Source organism: Microtus oregoni, unplaced genomic scaffold (assembly GCF_018167655.1).
Source record: "Microtus oregoni isolate MIOR12 unplaced genomic scaffold, Mior012 000070F_ref0000104, whole genome shotgun sequence".
In the NCBI taxonomy this organism is placed as follows: domain Eukaryota; kingdom Metazoa; phylum Chordata; class Mammalia; order Rodentia; family Cricetidae; genus Microtus; species Microtus oregoni.
Genome location: NW_024543977.1, coordinates 637873 through 661361, shown reverse-complemented (window position 1 = coordinate 661361; position 23489 = coordinate 637873). Strand labels below are relative to the sequence as shown.

At 46.6% G+C, this 23489-nt stretch overlaps 1 pseudogene; it reads right to left on the bottom strand.

Moving 5' to 3' along the window:
- Positions 1-5299: 5299 nt before the first annotated feature.
- LOC121440704 lies at positions 5300-19820 on the bottom strand (annotated as a pseudogene).
- Positions 19821-23489: the final 3669 nt, after the last annotated feature.

The following is a 23489-nucleotide window of genomic DNA, read 5'->3' as shown; positions in this document are numbered from 1 at the left end:
CTGAGCACTGCGCTCAGGGCGTCTCTGGACTTGGAGCGGGGGGCCCCAGAACTCCCGGGCTGCACATGCTCCCGGGACTGGCAGTAGCAGCCCGCCAGAGTAAAGTGGCCTCTTCCTGAGCACTGCGCTCAGGGCGTCTCTGGCACGAGTGCCGCCCCCGCGACCACCCTCGTTCTTCCAAGTTTGGCCCTGAGCTCTGCGACTGGCGATCCAGGGCAGCTGCATGCACTGAGATTGTGTGGACCCCCGCCGAGGCCAGGAGCTGTGCCACGGGCTAAGGGGTGTCACTCAGCCATCTCAAAGTGGGTTTCGACTTCTAAAAATGGAAACCCGAACGCCGCAGTGATTCGTAGCCTCACCTACCCGCTGACGCCCTGCTTCCATTTTCTAACTCTATTTTCAAACAATTGGACTGGAACAAGGGCTGAAGAACTATGACTGCCGGAGACAGTAGTACATCTACGTATTTTGCCGGAAAAGGACCAGTTGTGTGTGTGTGTGTGTGTGTGTGTGTGTGTGTGTGTGTGTGTCGGGGGAAGGGGTGTGTGTGGCATTCTCTAGAAATCTGGCTGTTCTGTTTACCATGCATAGTCAGCGACTCGCTGCACTATAAGGGCAATCAGCAATCTTTTGGGCCCAGTTTCTTACTCTTCGAAGAGACAGCTAATGTCTGATCTGTCCCCTTATAGGACTTTTGTTAATCTTCTCTAGGAATGTCAATCTTTGTAGCGTTATCGTTTGTTAGAACTGGGAGTTATCCATAAACATTAAGGATAAGATCTTTGGAAAAAGAAATCTCAGAAAATCAGAGCCCCGAACATTTGGGTTCCTCCTTTCCTCCATCCCATACAGAAATCACTTCTTAACAGGACTAGGCACAAGTGGTGCTCTTAATTCCCTCCTTGTGAAAAGAGGGGCTGGCAGAGCTCAGTAAACACAGCCCATTTGGTGTGTCTCATGTACACATACGCAAGGGGACTCGCCAATACATTGACCATTTCATCTTTCGTAGAAAACATACCCTTCTGGCACCAAAGACCACGTGGGAAAAATAATTAATGAAGCCCAATTCGGAAGTTTGGAAAGTGTGTTTCTTTGGCAAAAAGCAATAAAGAACGGCCTAGGCGTGAGTGCTGGCTGAGCAGAAGGTTCTTGCCAGACAGGTGCGCTGGCCTTGGTGCTGAAGGTAACGTCTGCAAGGGCTGGGTCCTTTAAAACTTTGGCCGCCTGCTTTATCTTCCTGCCTAGGGTGTATGCTTATTCTACTCTTGTCGCCTCCTGGCCCCCACCGAATGTGTGCTCAGGGTGGGGAATCTTCGAAAGGACAGCCTTACAGTATCTTAACGATACTTAAATTCTTTTTAGATTTCTTTGGCTTTTCAATTTGAGCAGCACTGTGAGCAAGTTTGAGTGAAAGACACAATCATCAAAGAAAAGAACTGTCCACCCATGTCTACTCCCTGGTGATAATCAAGGATTTCACTGCCCTAGGGTGCAGAAGGAGATGATAGCATCTGAGAAAGGAGACAGATGTTTCCGATTCAGACTGCTATAAATGTAGCAGTTGTGAGTATCCTTGCCCACATCGATGGGTGCACATATGCGGACATTTTCAGTGTGGACCTAGGAGTGTGAATTCTGGGTCACAACATGAGCACAATCTTGGAATCCACAGTTGTAGTGCCAACATGTTCCCCAGAGCTGTTCCCACAGTTTACTCTCCCCTGAGCAGGAAGCCTGGGCTCTGTTTGGAGCAGAAAAACAGCCCCCTGAAAGAGCTTCTAAGACACTTGTGCTCAGCCACTTCCTTCCACAAGAAAGACCAAGGGAAACCTCTGTGTGAAGTCTAGAATTCCTAAAGCTCACAGTGCACCCTGCCATCACTTCCTGGGTCAGAAGCTAAGCTAAACTGGAAAACATGAAATGAAGACAGTAACATTTGAGCCTGCTCTTTTTTCCAGGTAAAGATACAATAAGAAGACATCATCTCAAAAACCATACCAAGTCTGCTGGTGCCTTGGTCTTTGATTTTCCACCTCCAGAATTATGAAAACCAAATGTGATTTTTTTTTCTTATAAATTGCTCAGTTTGAGGCATATTGTTACAGCAGCAAGGAGATGAAGAAGGATTCTCCTCTGTCACCAAAGCTAGTGACAGTACATCCTTCTGACTCCCCTTTTCCAATCACATCCCATTTATATCCCCATTCTGTTCTAAGACCCCTGCACAGTGCTAGCATGAGCACAGAGGAAATGTCCCCATATTACACTGAGGGGATTGGCAATGCATAAAGGTTCTATTGCTATCCTTAATTCCTCCTGCAACCTAGCCCATTCACATGGGTGCTGATTAGATGCGCTTGTGTTAGGAGGGCATTATTCAAAACGTAACTCTTGTCTGCAAATGGTCCACCTGTCAATCTTGAGATGCAGAAGTGGGAGAAGGCTCTGACAGTTAGTGGGGATGGGAGGCTGAGCTTTAGGGCAATACAAACTGCTTCTTCAATCCCCTGCTTCTCCCCGGTGAGGCAGAGTATAAGTGGTGTGACTATACACTTCAGTTTGAAAGCTGAAACCCTACATTTACTGACACAAGTCTGTGAGCTTCCAAAAAGTTTCAGGCAACAGCTTGACTTGTCAAAACAATGATATAAAGAATGTTGCTTCACATGTATATCTGAACTCATTTACATCCCTGAAGAGGTGTGTCAGTCAGCTTAATGTCACTGTGAACCACCTAAAAAGGGAAAGGTTCATGTCAGTTCATGACTTCAGAAGCCTCAGTTCATGGCTGCTTGTCCCCATTGCTTTGGGCAGGTGATGGCTTGGAGTACTACATCAGGGTAGTGACAGAGGAGGTTTCTCAACTAGCTGTGGCTAGAAAGCTGAAACCAACAGAAGGAGCTGGGTTCAAGTGCTCCCTCCCCAATAACCAAACTTCCTTCCACTAGACTCCATCTCTTACTGGGTCCACATCTCCAATAGCACTTCCTTGGGGAACCGAGTCTTAAGGGGATGCCTAAGATCCAAACCATGAGGAGAGATGCCTAGATGTTGTTTCAAAGAGGTGAAAGCTAGAAATCCCAGGAGGAAGGATGAAAATATTATCGGTGAAGTCATCGTCACCACTACTAACACAGGTCCTTCCATATGCCAGTCACCAAGAATAAGCATTGGGCTCACATTGGCTCACTCTGCAAAAATTAATGCTCTTTATTATTAAGCTCATTTAGAGTTGAAGGAAATTGAGGCATGGATGGACCTGCGGGGCTGACCCAAAGAAGGGAGCTGAGAAGAAGAGCTGGCCACCTCGGGGGGTCTCCCAGTCAGAGACATCATTCATTCCAGCTGGGCTAAGCTTCACAGAGCACATGCTCTGTCTACACCTTTGCCCCACCAAAATGAGGCCTGGCAAAAGGAAACAAGAAGTCCTCACACTCCTGATGGAGCAGATTGAAGATGCCCTTTCCCAGAGGCTGATGGCATCACTGTCCTCTGTACCACCTGGCCCCTTTGAGGCTCCAGCTATGCTGGGGAAGGGTAGGGGGTTGGGAATGGCTGAGGGATTTAACTCTCCTTTGTCCACAAACTCTCTTGATTGGGTGGGACTGCATCTGTTGTGGGGGATGGCTGTCCGGTAATGAGGCCAGTTTCCTGGCTGCTTCTGCTTCTGCCCTCATTGGCACCATACCAGCCTGCGGGGCTTTCATGCAAGGAAGGTATGATGAAGGCCTAAGCATCTTCAGCATCAACACTGACATTTGTCATTCACATTTAAATGATTTTATGAGATGCAAGAAGATGCACAGTTGCTGGCTTCCTATTGCTGTCATCATTGAGATGTAAGAAATTATGTCAGAAATTAGGTAATTGAAGACGACTTCTAATGTATACAGGCCCCCAGTAGCAAATGTCAAAAGACCAGAAATACAGGAGCAGAGTTCATACATGTACACAGAAAGCTTTGCTTCCTTTGTTGAGGACTGACTTTTTCCCAGCTTTTATCATTAAGGCAAAACTTCATATCAGGAAATTCGTCATCTATTTTGTGAGTTTATACTTCATGTCTTTTTGAACTAGAGTTATTTTTTAATTAATTGCAATAAAATAAAGAACAATGAAATGAATGCTTAAGTCATTGTTCTCTTTCTCCCGAGAAGAAAGAACCCAGGAACCAGTCCCTCTCATGACTGTGACTTCCTAGCTACTTTCGGGTTATTTTTGGAAAGGAAAGGAAGACGGGGACAAGAGAGCTGGATTCGTAGGTGTTGCAGGACTAACTGAGAGCAAAACACAACCAGCAGCTTCTCAGAACAACCTCATTCTGCACATCTTTTCACACCCTCTTTCTCCCTGGCTGTCTCCGCCTCACTTCCTCTCCTGTTATTGTGCCCACACAGCTGCCACGTAACTGCTAAAGCAGGTCCCCTTCACAGCTAACAGCGCTCTGCTTGGCATCAGTGACTATTGTGGGGTCTCCCAGCAGCCAGTCTGGTCTGAAACCTGGCATCCAACCAGACAATTGCCCCATCTAGTGTGTGCAAACTGGGGGCATTTGGTGTGTTTAGTACACTCACCGCATACCATATCCACAGTCTTTTTCCCCCCACTATCTTATCACCTCCAGTGAAACCCTGCAATTCTTGATTGCCAGTCCCAGAGGCTACCATTCCTATTTCCAGGCAAGTATGGTTCTTCTTTCTCTGAATATAGGCTGGAGAGTTCACGTCAACAGACTCATGTGAATGTCTGTCTTTGTAACTGGCTTCTTTCACTTCCATCTCATCCAGCCACGCAAGTATCATATCTTTATGTAAATGTATCAAACAAGCTGACAGACATTTGAGTTTGTTTCTACATTTTGACAGAAATAATAATGCTATGAAAATATTCGTATATGTTTTTATGCGAATGTGTATGACTTAGTCAGCGTTTTTATTGCTGTGGCAAAACACCAAAAAGCAAGTCGGAGAGGAAAGGGTTTATTTGGCTTATACTTCCACATCACTGTTCGTCATTGAAGAAAGTCAGGATGGGAACTCAAGTAAGGCAGGAACCTGGAGGCAGGAGCTGATACAGAGACCACGGATGGCTACTGCTTACGGGCTGGCTCCCTACAGCTTTCGTATGAACCCAGGGTAAGCAGCGCAAGGATGGAACCACCTGCAATGGCTTTGGGCCTCTCCCATCTAATTAAAAAAGAGTCGTACAGCTGAATCTTTTTTTAAAAAAATTATGAAAAACAGATTTATTGGCCAGGAGTTGCAAAGTCTTGTCCTGGGTGACAAGGACAAGAGCCTCAGGCCTTCCCGAGGCTCTTCTTCATGAAGTGGCCCACCAGTCGCTGAGGTCTCTGCTGGTATTCCACCAGCATGTCATGAGGAGTGTGATCTGGTCCCCTTGCAGTCGGTGCACAGCCGCTCTCAGGCCACAGGCACTGCACATGGCGGCAAACAATGAAGATTCCATCTCAATATTTCGGACGCCTGCGGCATGGGCTGCTCGTAGGCGTGCTTGTCCTTCTCCGTGCAGGAGCAGAGGGCACCATCCAGACGGCCTTGCCCTTCATAGACATCCATGGTGCACACGGTGTGGCCCACAACGGTGGGGAATTCATTCAGGTCGGAGGCGCACTGCCTCAACTCCTGTACCAGCTGCGCATCCAGGCTGGTGCTGCGAACCACCCGCTTTCCCAGGACAATCTGCGCAAACTCTGGCTTGAAGCACTCATCCACTGCCTGCCGGGTGATGACCACAGAGCCAGGCTCCAGACCTATCCCTCTGGAAGTGCCGGTGCGGATGACGGTGATGTTGGAGCACCTGGCATGGTACAGCTTCTTGATGAGTTCATGCAACATGATCTCAGGGGAAGGGATGTCCATGCCGTGCTGATGGAGGTGCTCATCCGGGAAGGGCTTCCACCAACACACACGAACTGAAAGCAGAGGACACTGTGTCGCTAGAGCTCTTCAAGTTGATTGGCACTGGGGTCATCTGGGAACTTCCAATCAAGTTTTTTTTTTAAAAAAATTTATTGATTCTTTGTGGATTTCACATCATGCGTTCTGATCCCACTCATCTCCCCATCCCCTCACATCTGCCCTGCAACCTCCACCCACCAAACAAAACAAAACAAGAAAGGAGAAGAATCTCACTTGGATGCTGTAGTGTGGTCCTCTGAGTCACACAGTTGACCCCTTAGTCCATTCATCTTTACTAGCAAGTGTTAAGTGCCCATGTCATTGGCCTGGCTTCTGCCACCCCACTGGTAAGCGCTCTCACTGGAGTTCTTGGCTACCCTGTTGTGGTCCTTTTACAGCCAAATCCCACGGAGGCTTGTTCTCAGTCATCCTCTCAGGTAACACCAGCGTGTGTGCCAAGCTAACGTAAGACTAGCCAGGACAATGCATTTTTATAGAGGTGTAAATCAAAGTATAGACCATAATAAATCTCTGTTAAAGTTTTTCTAAGGACCTGTGCCATTTTGATCTCATTGCCAGGGTGAGTTTTCAGTTCTTTCCATACCCAGCACTTCTGATGATCTGGCCTCTTCTCTTCTTCTGAGACAAGGTTTTCTTGAGTAGTCCAGGTTGACCTCGAACTAATCCTTTAACCTCCAGAATACTGGAATAATACTGGGCTTACAGGTGTGCACCAATATGCGTGGCTTAAATCTTTTTGTTTGTTTTTTGCTTATTTATCGTGTGTGTGTGTGTGTGTGTGTGTGTGTGTGTGTGTGTGTGTGTATTCAGGTCAAAGGTTGACTTTGAGTATCTTCTCCCCTCTATCATTTTCTGCTTCAGTTTTTGAGACAGGGTCTCTCCTTGAACCAGGAGTTCTCTGATTGGCTAGGCTAGTCGGCCAACAACCTCAGGAGTCTACTGCTCTCTGTCCTCCAAGTGCTGGAGGCACAGGTGTGTATCACAACACACTTGTGCAGGCAGGGTTTCTCCACTGAGTTTCTCCAGTCCAGCATCTCTTAAACTCTTTTCTTAATAGGCTCCCACCGCCAACGGTGTGAAGGGCTCACTTACAATGGGTCTCCTGCCTTTCTGCATGGCTGATGATGATGAGCATCTTCTGTATTGATTGGCCATTTGAATATGAACTTTAGAGATCTATTCAGACAGCACAGGGATAGCTTAGATAGTCATCCTAACTGTGAAGTCATTGCCTGGAGTTACGCGTTAAGAAATAAAAGTGCCCTTGATATTTTCATGTCCACTGTATAGAGTGTCTTTCTCAAATGCCATGTGTTCCATCCAAATACTGAGCGGAACACTGACTAGCACAGGTGGGCAGAAGGTAGACAGGTGGCTCATCACCCAAATCCCCCCCTTTTTATTGTATTTGCTCTTTTGTTTTTGCAGTGCTAACAATGAGACCCAGGTTGTTTTGTATGTTTGGTCAGCCCTCTCCCATTGGACTGTATCCCTAGCCCTCCCTTCCTGATTTCCCTTGCCAGGCATTAAAATGGACTTGCAGCTGGATTACAGGCTACCCAGGGAAACTTAATTCCCTGCCATTAATATGGCTAGGTGACCAAGTTCTCCCCAGAGATGGGTGTTTAACTAACACCGTGAATGTGGTGCCTTCCTCCAGATGCAGCCTAAAGCCAGTGTTATCCAGCCTCAGTCACACAGAACACCGGGCGATTCGGGATAGCAGGACAAGGATGGAGGAGCCTGGGCTTCTGGATGAGGGCATAGAGCAGAACTACCCGAGACCTGGAGCAACACTACCCGTGTTGTTGCGGAAGTGTCTTGTGCTAGCTGCTTTGCCTTTTAAAAGCCCGACATGAGGTTCTACAAAAGGAGCATGGCACTCTTCTCGAGGTTTCATCGTTGGTGAACTAATCAGGCTGGATTTGCAGGGTCTGCCTTCTGGCTCTCAGCTCGCAGGCCTGCCATGCGGGCAAGTCACTAATCCCTTCACCCAGCACCTCGGCTTCCATTAAGTGGAGATGCCAGGAATTCCCACTATGGAGCTCAGAGCTTGTCAAAGCGTCAAATGAGACCAGCACACAGTAAACCCTTGCTCACCCTCAGCGCTCACCTGCTCTTAGTTCTTAGTGACTTTTAGGGTTTTTAGCTCACAAACCGAACTGACCTGTCGCCTGGCTTGTTCTGCAGCTCCAGTGAAAGCTATGGCACCGTTTTAACTTTCTTCCAGACTATAACCTTCATTTATGCTAGGACAGAGTCATCCAGTTCTCATTTGTGGGTGAACGCTAATACAGTTTCCTTGTGACATTGGCGTATACGCATGACACCTTTGACTGTATTTTAACCTCCATCATCCTATCTTCTTCTCCCTCCCCTCTCAATGGCCCCGGTTATTTTCTCTAACAGCCCTTCCTTTCTATTTTTTATAACTGAAAAAAAAATCCAGATTCCACGTTGGAGAATAGTTGCCCTTTTGAATCTTGTCTAGTTTGTTTAACGCGATGATTTCCAGATCCATCTTCTACTTGCCAATGACATAGTTTCAGTCCTTGTGGATGAATCATGCCCCACTATGCACATGCATTCCCCATTTACTCATTGGTCCATTGCTGGTGGGGTTGCAGGCTGCTGTGAAGATGTCATAAAGATACAGGATGGGGACTGGCAAGATGGCTCGGTGGATGAAGGCACTTGCTGCCAATCTGATGACCTGGGCACCCTCACCTGTGGCAGACACAGAGGAAGGAGAGAAGTGATTCTCAAGGGCTGACCTTCTGGCATCTATGCAGGTGCCATGTTGAGTGCACACCCACACGCATACATAAGCAAACAAACCAATAAATAAATGCAATACACATTTGACTATGACAGTAAATAAGACATGGAATGCTGACTTAGAGTCCGTCGGTCCAGGAGTGGTCCACCTGGTCACATGGCAGTTCTGTCTTCGGCTTTTTGCAGAATCTTCAAAACAATTTCTGGGATGACCAAAGCAGCTTGCATTACCATTCCCACCCTCTGGTCTCACTCCCCCGTCCCCCCACCGCCTCCTGCCAGAATGTATTGTCATTTCTTTCTCCAAGGATAGCCTGTTGAGGACCAGCCTTGACAAAAATCACCTCTTGCCAGGATAGGGGCGTGGGAATTTTAGAAATATAGTAAAGAATATGAAGACACATGAAAAATAACCAGACAGAAACCATAAAAGCATCAAGAGGGCATTCCAGTGACTGAAATCCTGAAATTCTGAAATCACCCACATTTGTTTATCCTCAGTTTTTATACCCAACACAAACAGGGGGCAGGGGTGGGGGGAGAAGGTAACAAAAGACTTTATTAACACGATACCAAGGATAACTCACACAATCGATTGCTTTATCACCCTGAGACATCAAATCAGTAGCATCCTATTGTCTAGGTAGGGAAGGTGCTTTAGATCACGTATTCTAAAGACCGCTCTTCCCCAGGTGACCTCATAGTTTCTAAAGAAGGAGCAGATGTGCACTTGCACGTCCTGACCACCTGTCAGGACGGCATGAACTTACTAGAAGGATCTATCTTAGTGCCAAAAGAACCAAGCAGTCACATCCTGAGCTGGGACAACTATGCTTGTCAATCTCCAAACTCTCCGAGTGTCAGACGTGGTAGAAATGGGCCTGCATTTTCCGGCCTCCACAATAGCTGTCCTGCCTGGGGCGATATTGAATGCTGGTGTGGGTTGTGTTAAGATTTCTCTGATGAGTCAAGCCATGGAACATTTTTTCCTGTATTTATTGCTTATTTGTGAACCTACTCACCTCATTAATTGAATTACTTAATGTTTGGGTGCCCCCCCCCCCTGAGTTCTAAGGCAAAATTCTTTCCACAAGACATGGAGAATTCTTGGAAGGAAGGCAGCGTGTAGTGGCGTCATGGAGTTGAAGCTATCGTAGCTCAGAGGGAGGGATCTTTAAGCAGGTTCCATCACCCAGGTTGAGGTCAGATAGGCAAGGGTGGAAACCAAAAGCAAGAGGGCCATCTGAGAAATTTGGCTGTACTCACAGGTCACTTTCCCTGCTGATCGTGGGCATAGAATGCCCAGTCCCAGCATGTGCCCAGAGACATAGGACAGAGAGACAGCCTTGTGTGTTTGAAGTAAAATGGGAAAGGGAAGATGTGTTTGGGCAGCTTCAAATGCATAGTGGATCCTATCCTATGGCAAGAAGAGAAATCCACTGTCAAGTGTCCCCTAAAATAAACAGGCACTTAGAATATTGTTCAATAACACATGCAGGGAAACATCCACAGAATAGTTTCCTTCCTTCCTTCCTTCCTTCCTTCCTTCCTTCCTTCTTTTGTCCCTCCCTCCCTCCCTTCCTCCCTTTCTTGTTTGTTTGTTTTGTTTTTCAAAACAGGGTTTCTCTGGCTGGAGAGTTGGCTCAGCAGTTAAGAGCACTGACTGCTCTTCAGAGGACCCGGGTTCAATTCTCAGCACCCACATGCCAGCTCACAACTGTCTGAAGATCCAGTTCTAGGGGGTAGATCTGACACCTTCACACCAGTGCAGATAAGATAAAGTTAAATAAACCATAATATATATATATAAACAGGGTTTCCCTGTGTAGCCCTGGCTGTCCTTGAACTCTCTCTGTAGACCAGGCTAGCCTCAGACTTGGAGATCCGCCTGCCTCTGCCTCCTAAATGCTGGAATTAAAGGTGTGCACCACCGCCACAGGCTAATTTCTTGAAAGGATTTAGTACTCACCACTTCACATCCTTTCTAAGGCACAAGCTTTTTATTTCTTTCTAAGAAGACAGCATTCACGCTTAAATATTGCAGTACTATTTGTTACAGTCTGTGGTCAAAGCAAGAAAATACGGAGTTTGCTTTGCTAGTGCTGTTTCTTTTTCTGGGTTTTCAAATGTCTTGCGTGGGAGAAGAAAGGAGGGGGATGGTGGGCAGCTCAATGGATTTGCATGCGGTTGAAAACTTGGGAAAGCCAGTGAAACATTCTAAAGCAGTCTTTTGGCTCCCTCTGGTGGGGTAGTACTGAATTACTCGTACAGAATTACCCACAACCAGGTAGCATGGAACTCACCTTGTGTGGAAAATAGAGGAAAATCTTAGTTAGCCCGAACCCTTTGCTGTATGACAAGGATGGAAGACATGGCTAAGGACTTTAGGTAAACCTCATTAGAGCTAATTTGATGAATAACATGACTAAGCTGTTCGCTAAAAGGTTGTGACATTTAGGCAATGTTCCTGCTTGCTTTGATAGTTATCACTTCCTATCCCAACCGCCCGCCCCCCCCCCCCCCCCGCCCACCATGCCTTAGAATTAAACAAAACCCTCACACAGTAAAACTTTCAGTAACCCCAAACTCCGTCCCCTCGCTGACACGGTGCTAGAGACTTGTGAAGGTGAAGTACGCCCTCCATCCGTTTCGCCCCACGAGAGAGTCTTCCCTTTGTTCAGAAGGCATGCCCACGCAGGGGCTGTTTCTCAGCCTTTTAGAGTTGGAAACGCTTTATTTCTCCACTAGATATTAATTACACATCTACAACGGGTTTATTAATAACAATTAAGTTGATGCGTATTTTAACCCTTCTTCCGTCTGGGGTCCAAGGAGCCCGCCGCCTGGAGGTCAGAGCCGGTACTGCAGGATTCTCCACTTTGGCTTCTTCCCTTCTCCTGGGCTCTAGTGATTCTTCTTCACTGTTCGCCTTCCTTTTTATGATTCTGCACCATTATTTAAATGGGGGCGATACGGTACCTTGAGCTTATTCCTCTTTGTAATGGCAGTCACGGGTCTCAGGGGAAGGGATATTAGTCTGGGGATGCATTTTGCTGCCTCAGACTTCAGCTTCGGTTGGCTGGGGATTTGGGGGCCCTCCACTGGGAAGGCATTGGAGCTGCTTTCTTTTTTCTTCTTTCCTCTCTTCCTCCCTCCCCCCCTCTTTCTCTTCCTCCTTTTCTCCCTTTGTCCCTCTCTTCCTCTCTCCTCTCTTCCTTCCCTCCCCCTTTTCTTTCTTTCTTTCTTTCTTTCTTTCTTTCTTTTTTTTAACCAGGCTATCCTCAAACTCACAGAGATCCACTTGCCTCTGCCTCTTGGTCTGCCTCCCAAGTGCTGGCATCAAAGGTGTGTGCCGCTAACTCCGGATTCTTGCAAACTCCTGCGCATCTCGGCACCCAGCGGTCTATTGTAACCAGAACACAGGCAGACGAGATACACATCTACTGAGTCACCTCAAGGGTGGTTTTAGAAATCCGCCTATTTGAGGATTTGTCTCTTTGGCTTGATTCAATACCTTGTTCTTCTTCTTCTTTTTTTTAATGTATTGAAATGAAAATAGTTACAGAAAAATCAGGTCTCTTCTCCACACGTCTCATTCCTATGTTTCTTAGCTGTGTTCTTTAAAGAAAATCTTTGTTCATATTGCTTTTTTTTTAATTTTTTTATTGCGAAAAGAAGAAAAAAAAACATAAACAAAAAACAAGTTACCACCTCCTCCCAGCCTCCCATTTCCCTTCCCCTCCTCCCACCCTTCTCCCCCTCCTCCCACCCTTCTCCCCCTCCTCCCACCCTTCTCCCCCTCCCCCCACTCCTCTCCCCCCCTCCCTCTCCAGTCCACAGAGCAGTCCGGGTTCCCTGCCCTGTGTTAAGTCCTAGGTCCTCCCCCCTCCGTCCATATCTAGGAAGGTGAACATCCAAACTGGCTAGGCTCCCACAAAGCCAGCACATTAAGTAGGATCAAAACCCCCTGCCATTGTCCTTGGTGTCTCATCAGCCCTCATTGTTCGCCATGTTCAGAGAGTCCGGTTTTATCCCATGCTTTTTCGGTCACAGTCCAGCTGGCCTTGGTGAGCTCCCCGTAGATCAGCTCCACTGTCTCAGTGGGTGGATGCACGCCTCGTGGTCCCGACTTCTTTGCTCATGTTCTCCCTCCTTCTGCTCCTCCTTGGGACCTTGGGAGCTCAGTCCAGTGCTCCTGTGTGGGTCTCTGTCTCTATCTCTATCCATCACCAGATGAAGATTCTATGATGATATGCAAGATACTCGTCAGTATTGCTCTAGGATAGGGTCATTTCAGGTTCCCAATCCTCAGCTGCCCAAGGAACTAACTGGGAACCTCATCTTGGGCACTAGGGAGCCCCTCTAGGGTCAAGTCTCTTGCCCACCCTAAACTGGCTCCCTTAACTAAGAATTGTGGCTCTGTGCTCCCCTATCCACCTTTCCTTTATCCCAATTCTCCTGTTTCCCAGGTCCCCCCTCCTTCCCTTCTACCTTTTCTCTCCCCATCTCCCTTTACCCCCATCCCACCCCATCCCCAAGATCCCATTTTCTCCCGGAAATTTGGTCTACTTCCCTTAGCCAAGAGGACAACTATATGTTTTTCCTTGGGTTCCCCTTCTTACTTAGCTTCTTTAGGTTCACCTCTTGTAGACTCCGTGGTCCTTATTTATGGCTAGAAACCAATTATGAGTGAGTACATCCCATATTCATCTTTTTGGGTCTGGGACACCTCACTCAGGATAGTGTTTTCTATTTCCATCCATTTGCATGCAAAATTCGAGAAGTCATTGTTTTTTACCGCAGCGTAGTACTCTAGCGTGTATATATTCCATACTTTCTTCATCCATTCTTCCATTGAAGGGCATCTAGGTTGTTTCCAGGTTCTGGCTATTACAAATAATACTGCTATGAACATAGTTGAACAAATGCTTTTGTCATTTGATAAAGCATCTCTTGGGTATATTCCCAAGAGTGGTATTGCTGGGTCCAGGGGTAGGTTGATCCCGAATTTCCTGAGAAACCGAAACACCGATTTCCAAAGTGGTTGCACAAGTTTGCATTCCCACCAGCAATGGATGAGGGTACCCCTTCCTCCATAGCCTCTCCAGCAAAGGTTATCCTTGGTGTTTTTGACTTTAGCCATTCTGACAGGTGTAAGATGATATCTCAAAGTTGTTTTGATTTGCATTTCCCTGATTGCTAAGGAAGTTGAACACGACCTTAAGTGTCTTTTGGCCATTTGAACTTCTTCTGTTGAGAATTCTCTGTTCAGTTCAGTGCCCCATTTTTTAATTGGGTTAATTAGCATTTTAAAGTGACAAAATTCAACATCCATTTATGTTAAAGTCTTGGAGAGATTAGGGATACAAGGGTCATACCTAAATATAATAAAAGCTATATACAGCAAGCCGACAGCTAACATCAAATTAAACGGAGAGAAACTCAAAGCCATCCCACTTAACTCAGGAACACGGCAAGGCTGTCCACTCTCGCCATACCTCTTCAATATAGTGCTTAAAGTTCTAGCAATAGCAATAAGACAACATAATGGGATCAAGGGGATTCGAATTGGAAAGGAAGAAGTTAAACGTATTGCTTTTTTTTAAAAAAAACTTTTTTATTTATCATCATTTTATTTAAAACATGGTGCTTATGTCCTTATGTATTGTGTACCTTATGCTGGATTCTGAACACCCGATCGACAGGAACTTTCCTCTACCATGGAGTAGAGAAGGCAGGTGGCCAGAAAAAGGCAAACTGTGTGACTTGCACAGAAGCAGTATGCCCACCTGGAGACAGGACTTTCCAGGCTCTCAAGCAGCTGCTGTTTCACTGTCTGTGGCCAAGTTCCCCTCCTCTCCTGCTTTGCTTTCTTGTTGTGATAATGCATGAGTGACTGCTGGGAAGAGACAGGGTGGTCAAGGCAACTTAGAGAAGAAAGAGTTCAGCTGAGTGCTTGGTTACAGTCTCAGAGCATTAGCATTATAGTGGGGAGTACGGTGGCAATCAGGCTTGGCGCTGGAGCACACTCTCTCTCTCCTGATTCAGGCAAGTTGCTGGCAAAGAGAGCCAGTCTGGGCCTGGCACAGGCTTCTGAAACCTCAGAGTTCACACCCAGCAACATGTCTCCAACAAGGCCACACCTCCCAATCCTTCCCAAACAGTTCCACTAATTGGGGACTGTGCATTCGCATATAGGAGTCAATGGGGCTACTGGCATTCAAACCACCACGATGTGTGAAAACAACTTGGGGAGGAAAGAGCTTATTTCATCTTATGGATCTCAATCCATCACTGAAAGAAGCCAAGGCTGGAACTCAAGACAGGAACCTGGAGGCAGGAACTGATGCAGAGGCCATGGAGGGGTGCTGCTTACTGACTTGCTCCTCATGGCTTGCTCAGGCAACTTTCCTATACAACCGAGGATCAACAGCCCAGGGATGGCACCACCCAAGGTGGGCTGAGAACCTTCAACCATTTCACCAAGAAAATGCCTCCCGGACTTTCCTGTAGGACAATCTGACTGGGGCGTCTTCTCGGTTGAGGCTCCTCTGCTTGTGTCAAGCTGACAGAAACTAACCCAAGTACTATTTCATCCCTCTGTGCCTCTTCTTCTCTTTCCTTCTCCCTATTTTCTCTCTTTTCTAATGGAGGAAGGTCATTGGCTAAAAAATAAAGAAACTGCTTGGCTGGCCCTCATAGGTTAAAACATAGGTGGGAGGAGTAAACAGAACAGAATGCTGGGAGGAAGAGGAAGTGAGCTCAGACTCGACAGCTCTCCTCTCGGGAGCAGACGCCTCAGAGAGACGCCATGCCCTGCTCCTGGGCAGACACATGCTATGAAGCTCTGACCCAGGAAGGACCTAGGCTAGAATCTTCCTGGTAAGCGCACCTTGGGGTGCTACACACAGATGATTAGAAATGGGCTAAATTAATATGTGAGAATTAGCCTAGAAGAGAATGGACCATGCAGTGTTTAAAAGAATACAGTTTCTGTGTAATTATTTCTGATAAAGCTAGCTGTGCAGGTGGCTGGGTGCTGGGGACGCAGCTCCGCCGCCCTTATTACTACACTTTTCCTTCATCCAACACACCTGCATAACGCAGACCTGCAATAGTTTTAAAGACATGCATAAATGAGGTGAGGGGCAGAGCTGGCTCCCACAGGCTCAAGAAGGGGGAAGGAGGGAGGTGGGCAGCGGACATCTTTTTCCAGTGGGCACTAGTCTGTGACAATAAGTGACATCCTTATTCATGCACAGTCATGATTAGATATGAACATCCCGTGGGAGCGTGTGCCCCATCATCCCTCTGCTCCTCTCTGATTCCACCCAACCAGGTCTGGTGGGTGGGAGTCTTCATCTTGCCCACTTTGGGGCTGTTCCGCATGGTGCTGTCACCCAAGCAGCCCCACTCTGACCTTCTCTGGATGTGTCTTTTGATGCACATGAAGACAGATATTGACAAGATATTTATTCATCGTGACAGTGATGGGGTCTAGGATGTTCAGATCTAGGGTGGTTACATAATCTAGTAATGGGATGCTATTAGAAAATTGTCCCAAAATGTAGTGTCTTAAAGCAACCTCCTCTTACTTACTTCTATTTTGCTGGTCTCAATACAGTCAAACTCATCTGAGGTGGTCTCACCATGTAATATAAGATTGCTGCTTTAAAAAAAAAAGTGTTTTATGAGATTTTATTTACTTTGATTTTTTTTGTGTATGGGTGTTTTATCTGAGCTTGTGACTATGTACCATGTTCATACAGTACCTCCAGAGTCCAGAAGAGGGCACCAGACACTCTGAAATAGGAGTTACTGGTGACTGGTAAGTGTCTATGTGCTGGAACCCGAACCTGGGTTCCCTGGAAAACTAGTCAGTGCTCTTAGCTGAGTCATTTCTCCAGTTGCGGCTGCTTCTGTGGCATTTGCTTGTTGTTTGTTTTGAGGCTGGATGTTGCTCCCTGTCTGGGGTTGGCCTTGAACTTGTGATCCTCTTGCTTTACCTTGGGGAAGCTGGGATTACAGGACCACAGCCCCATACAGAGGAAGAACACAGTCTCATTAGTGGTAACTGTGTGTGGTGTGGAGGGCTTCAGACAGCATCACTCACAAAGCTGGTGCCTCAGCGAGACAGCGTAAGCTGTGCTGAACGGAGGCTTTGCATATTGCCCTTCGATAGTGGCCCAGCATGGCCAACTCGGGGTAGTTCTTTCTTTACATGCTAGCTGGCCTCCCCAGAGAGTAGGAGCAACAGCACTGCAAGTCATGGAGCAAGGATTCTCTCCTGTGCTGCTACTCACATCAGTCCCTTGGCTGGACTTAGATGCTAGGAGAATGGGCTCTCTAATTCTGAATGGAGTTGTGGTCACTTAATTTACCTCTGTGTCTAAGGTATCCACACTCCCAGCAGCCTGTGGGACTGGATGGAGAGATTAATGTTCCAGACTCGTGTTCTGATGAGCAAAGCCTGCTCATAGGAGTCCAAAAACCCCTTTCTCCTTTTCTGTACTGGTTACAGGGCAGCTGCAAGTCCACTTCCCTGTCCCCACAATTCCCTATCCCCCACATGTATGTCCCAGTCTCTTCAGGGTAAAACACTAGTGACAAGCTGCCCTGCTCACCTCCTTCCCTTTCTTCACCTCTGTCTACTCCGCTCTCCCCAGTGGAGTCTCTCTTCCCCTCCAGGTTATTTTCCTCCCCATTCTCTGCCCTTTGCTCTTCTGGATTCACACATGCAGACCCAGAAACACACCCTAGCTTCCCTCAGCCGCAGCCTCTCCTCCCCTCTCAGATGCGGCTCTCTTTCCAAGAGTTAGTATTTGTGTGTGTGTGTGTTCATGTGTGTGAGCACGCGTGAGTGTTACAAGTGTACGTGTCCAAAGGGGACAGGAGAGGACATTAGATCTCCCAGAGCTGCAATTACAGAAGGTTCTGAGTCCCTGAAGTAAATGCTGAGAACCAAACTCTGGTCCTCTGGAAGAGCAGCAAATGCTCTAACCACTGAGTGGTCGCTCTGGCCATACAAATACAAGTCTTATTTAAACCACTGTTGTTCAAAAAATCACTAAGAAATTATTAGACACATTAAGCATTTTGCTCATTTAATGTATTTTTAGTGATTGATTTTGAATTGTAAAATGGATCTTGACAGAGGCAGAAGGATCTAAAAGGAGAAAAGGAGGTAAGAGATTAAATAATATAACCCATAGACATATTTCAACAAAAGTGTCAGAAGGGAGACTTTTAAAATTATTATTGTTGTTCCTGTTATACATGGTACTTTATATATGTGTGTTTGCAAGAATTTGAGAGACAGGAAGACACACACATGGGGGGACCACACATGTGGACATCACAGGAGAGTGGGTTCTGTCTTCCCACCCTGTGATCTTGGGGTCAGTTCAGGTTATCAGGCACTCACAGTGAGTACGTTACCTGCTGAGTCATCTACAGACTGAGGAGTTTTTAGTGTATGACATCATGGGTTCTAATACTTATTAATAACAATATTTATTATTAATAATTAATTATATTATGTAATTATATAATTAATAATACTATTATGTCATAAAAGATGGTGCAGGCGGTTAATGTCTGGCGATTATAGCTTTCTAGAACTCTCTCCTAGATAGCCTAATTGTAGAGCTGGGAAGATGCTCCTGGGGTCTCAGTCATTGGCCATAGTTAGTTTACTATTACTATGACAAAACACCATTGGTGGCACACGCCTTTAATCCCAGCACTCGGGAGGCAAAGGTAGGCAGATCTCCGTGAGTTCGAGGCCAACCTGGTCTACAAGAGCTAGTTCTAGGACAGGCACCAAAGCTACAGAGAAACCCTGTCTTGAAAAAAATCAGAAACAAAAAACAAAACCAAAAACAAACAAACAAACAAAAAACAAAAATCATGACCAAAAGAAAGTTAGGGAGGAAAGGGTTTGTTTGGCTTAAACTTGCACACCATAGTCTATCATTGAGGAAGTCAGGACAGGAACTCAAACAGGGCAGTAACTTGGAGGCAGGAGCTGATGCAAGGGCCATGTAGGGGTGCTGCTTACTGGCTTGCTCCCCATGACTAGCTCAGCCTGCTTTTTTGTTTGTTTGTTTGTTTGTTTTTGGTTTTGTTTGTTTGTTTGTTTGTTTTTTTGAGACAGGATTTCTCTGTAGTTTTCTGAGCCTGTCCTGGAACTAGCTCTTGTAGACCAGGTTGGCCTCGAACTCACAAAGATCTGCCTGCCCCTGCCTCCCGAGTGCTGGGATTAAAGGCGTGCGCCACCACTGCCAGGCTCAGCCTTTTTTTGTATAGAACCCGGGGTCACCAGCCCAAGAATGGCCTCACCCACAATGGACTAGTGAAGAAAATTGCCTACACGCTTACATGCACGGAGGCGTTCTTCTCAGTTGAGGTTCCCTTCTCTCGGATACGTTGACATAAAACTAACCAGCACACTAGACATGGCTATTTTGGAGGGAATGAAGGTGATTTGTACCCCCCCCTAATGATATTAATTGTGTTTTGAAAAATAGCTAATAGACCAGTGAGTCTAAGGGGCAGGAGAAAGCCCCCTGGGCTCATGACCAGCAGCAGAGAGCCCTACGGCTGCTGACACTTCCAGCTCGTGTGTCTGCACTTGCTCTAGACCTGAGGCCTATCTAGGAGCCAGCACGGGGTGTCTGGGTCAGAAAGGCTCGCCTGCTTCTGGGCACCAGTCCTCTACCACCCCCTGAGAAGTTGCTGACAGACAATTAGAGCTGTTGATTTATTAGTGCTCCCCAAAGGGAACTGAAGACAGGCTGGCCTGGCAACAGGATCCAGTTTTCTCCCAGGAGCCGAAGTAAAACACATTGCTCCTTAGTGCAGACTCAGAGGCTTGGCAGCATCTGGGAGCAGCGCCTACCTGGGAGCTCTGTGCACACTGACATCCGGCTTAGCTTCTGCTGGTTGACTTGCTGCTTCTGGGCTGCTGGGAACACAGGGGGCTTATGAAGGGAGGCCCGCTGGATGAATGGTACTGCCGGTATGCATTCTTACCGATGGATTGATTCGATCCTTATGGCTCACGTACTGGTCCTTGTGAACCAGCTGCCCTTGGTTCATTTCTACTCCTTAAACTGACAGAAACCAGCTGTGGGAACCACAGGCCAAATCCCAGCTCCTGTGGGTTTTGTTTTCCCCATCTGGGCAAGTGGAATTAATTATAAGATCCTGTTTGGTACCCAAATTCAGTTTCATTTCAACTAAACTCCAAAAGCATGCAGATACCAAGTCCCACTTACTCTTACATATCAGGCACTGTGTGAGAACCGTCTGTTTATTACAGTCATTCGGCAACGCTCTAAGGGAAGAATGTTTTCTCATCATCCATGACTTCACATACAAACAAGCCGAGGTATAGAGAAGTTTTTTTTTTTGGTTTTGTTTGTTTGTTTGTTTGTTTTTTCCAAAACTCCCTGAGATCACACAGCTATTCAATGTGAAGTACGATCCACACAGTAGCGGTCTTCAGAGGTTCAATTTTCAGCCACACCGCGGAGCTATGAGCCCCTGGTGTGGTGATGACAGCCATGTTTTCCTCTGAGAGACTTGCTTAGGGTTGCATGGCGGGGGTAGAGGTGGGGTTTCTAAGAGAAAACCAGGCTTTGTCTCCAAAATCTACCTTCTTACCCTGTGCTGAGGTAGCCTCAAGTGCAGTTCACAGAGGCAGTCACGGAAGCGGAAGTGAGCGTGTCCAAGGGAGGAGCATTTGCTAGGCAGACGTGGCACAGCCACGCGGAGTGATGAACCTGAAGAGCCCTTACGTGGAAGGTGTCCAAGGTAGAATGGACAAGGGAAGCCTACTCGAAACAGTGAACATTGCCACAGACTTACATCTCAGTGGAGATAGATAACGAGACCGAAGACTGAACAGAGCTTCGAGCCTTTGAGGCTAATCAATAGGAGTGTAAACAGTCTGATAATATTAGGCAATGGGATGGGCTGGACTGGGAAGCTGTTCCTGCTGTTGGAGGGAAGGTAGAGAGGAAATGAACCAGGTAGTTTTGAAATGTATATGCTCCTCAGTCCAATAAATAATATGCTTTAAATATACATCTTGAGCCACTCTGACAAACTGATGATGCCTCGTTGGTAGAGCATGCTCTTAGGATGCAGGAGGCCCTGGGTTTATTTCCCAGGATCAGAGAGACACATTTAAAAAAAAAAATCTCAAACCGGGCGGTGGTGGCTCACACCTTTAATCCCAGCACTCAAGAGGCAGAGGCAGGCCAATCTTGATGAGTTCTTGCCCAACCTGGTCTACAAGAGCTAGTTCCAAGACAGGTAGGACTATAACACAGGGAAACCCTGCCTTGAAGAACAAAACAAAACACTCAATAAAAGGGTCTCTATTCCACATTTGCTATAAATGACAATAAAACATTACAGACAATCTAAATTTTGACAATGGAAGAATAAATAAAATGTGATATGTCCACCAAACAGACACCACCAAAGCAGTTAAAAAATCTGTTAATGCCACATATACCTTTAAATGTTTTTAATTGAGTGTGTTTTATTATATGCATGTCTGTGTATCACATGTGTGCAGTGCTCCCCAGAGGCCAGAATAGGCCCTGAAGTGGAGTAACAGATGGTTGTGAGCTGCCATGTATGTGATGGGAATTGATCTAGGTCCTCTGGAAGAGCAACCGTGCTGTCTACAGATGAGCCGCCTGTCCAGCCTCACACCACAGAAATAACACGCAGAGACCTGAAAAATGCAGAGTGGACGTAGGAAGGTGTAGACCGATATACACAGTAATTACTGTGTATGCAAATAATATAAATAATATAAAGGCTCCCACAGTTCTGTACTGATTGCTTGTGGAGAAGAAAAAAGGGGATTAGAACATCAGAGAGGAATAAAGGGGCAGTATTTAATTTACACACACACACACAAACACACGGTGGGGGAGCTTCATATATTAGTACCTTCCTATTTACTAATTCTAATTAGCAACTGGTACAGGCTAGTTTAAACTACACATTTCTGTATCAAAATTGGTTAAACCATTACCTATGAGCTTTTATTGCTCTTGTGTGTAGATGTGTGTATGCATGCTGCATGTATGTGTGTGTTACGTGTGTATATGTATGCCTGTCATGAATCATGCCTCAGCCCACCGAGTGCGTATTCCAGGTCTGTGTCACCTGGCTAAGATATTGGTTTACATCATGTGCCCTTGTCCTGTTGAACATCTCCACAAGCTGGGCCCCATCAAGCAGCAACCCCCCCCCCACTCGAGCCCCCTATTTCCACTCTCACCACACAGATTTCTAGGCATGACCCAGGAACAGCAAGAGGGAGCTGGGAATGTCAAAAACAGCAAGCTCATAAAAATATACTGAGGGAGTCCTGAGAAAACACAGCTGCCAGCCGAGGGGACCCAGCCTAAGGGCACCCTCAAAGCACAATTCAGAGCACTCTGGTGCTTCCCAGTGAAAGCAGACGTTTTTTTCTGTCACCACTTCAGGGAAGAACTCACCAGGTGTACTTCTGCCCTTTTTTGTCCTGAAGCAAAAAGAAGCTGGAAACCACTTTTCTTAAAAGCCTTCAGAAAAACATGTAAGATGCTCTAAGTGAAACACATTTGGCATGAACTGGATATAATTTTTCCTTTTGAAAAAGACACGGGACAACAGAGAAACCAAGTTTATGGGCTTTTAATCTTTCTTTTCTAGCTCCATGGGCTCTTTCACACGTGAGTGCCCATGACTCCTGCTCCAACCCAGCAGGGCCTCTGCATGGTCCCTTCCCTCCCAGTCCCTTGTCATCTGTCACTCCTCAGCTCTCAGGTCCATTCTTCAGGACCCCACTGGGCACGCAGGATACAACTGTAGCTATAACTGGTATCTCATGTGTGTAGCCAAGATGTCGCCCAGCTCTGCAGTGTGGGCCCCTGCTCCTAGCTACAAAGGAAGTTCAGGAGTGCAAATCCAGCCTAGGCTACAGAAGGAGACCCTGTCTCAAAACAAAAAGTGCAACACAAGGACTAAGGATATAATTCATTAGGACAGCACTTACCTAGTGTGTGTGTGTAAGACCCAGTATTCCAAAGAAATGAAGGAGAAGTAGAAGGATGAGGAAGAGAAGAGGAAGAGAAGGGAGGAGGAGAAGAAAAAAGAGGAGGAGGAGGAGGAGGGGGAGGAGGAGGAGGGAGGAGGAGGAGGAGGAGGAGGAGGAGGAGGAGGAGGAAGTTACCATCAAAGGGTCCCTGAATGCAGAGCTGAATCCCTTGTCTCCTTGGCACCAGTGGCAGCTCAATCACCCAGCAGGTTGGTCTGTTTGGTTTCTCGCTGCTTTCCCAGACACGCAAATGCCTGGCCTAGAGGAGGTGGTTGGTAAGCGCTCAGGCGCAGAAAGGAGCATAGTCAGCAGTCTGCTTGTGTACCGAATAGAAAGTTTCCCATGTTCACAGCTAGCATGACCTCTGCCACCATGTGACTCGGAAGATCCCCATCTGTGTCGGCTGTCCTGCTGTTTTCTCTCGAATGCTCTACTTCAGACCACAGCTTGTTTGGCCATCCTGGTAGAAGGACCTGCTAATCCCAGCCTTCCTTGCTGCTACAGGTTTTTATTCAGTGAAGAAGTTAGATTCATTTCCAAGTATTTATATTTTGAGCCGATTTTTATAATGTGTTTTTCTTTTTCTCTTTTTGCTTTTTCAGACAGACTCCTTGTGTAGCCCTGGGTTGCCTTGAATTCAAGGTCCTCTTGCTTCAGGCTGT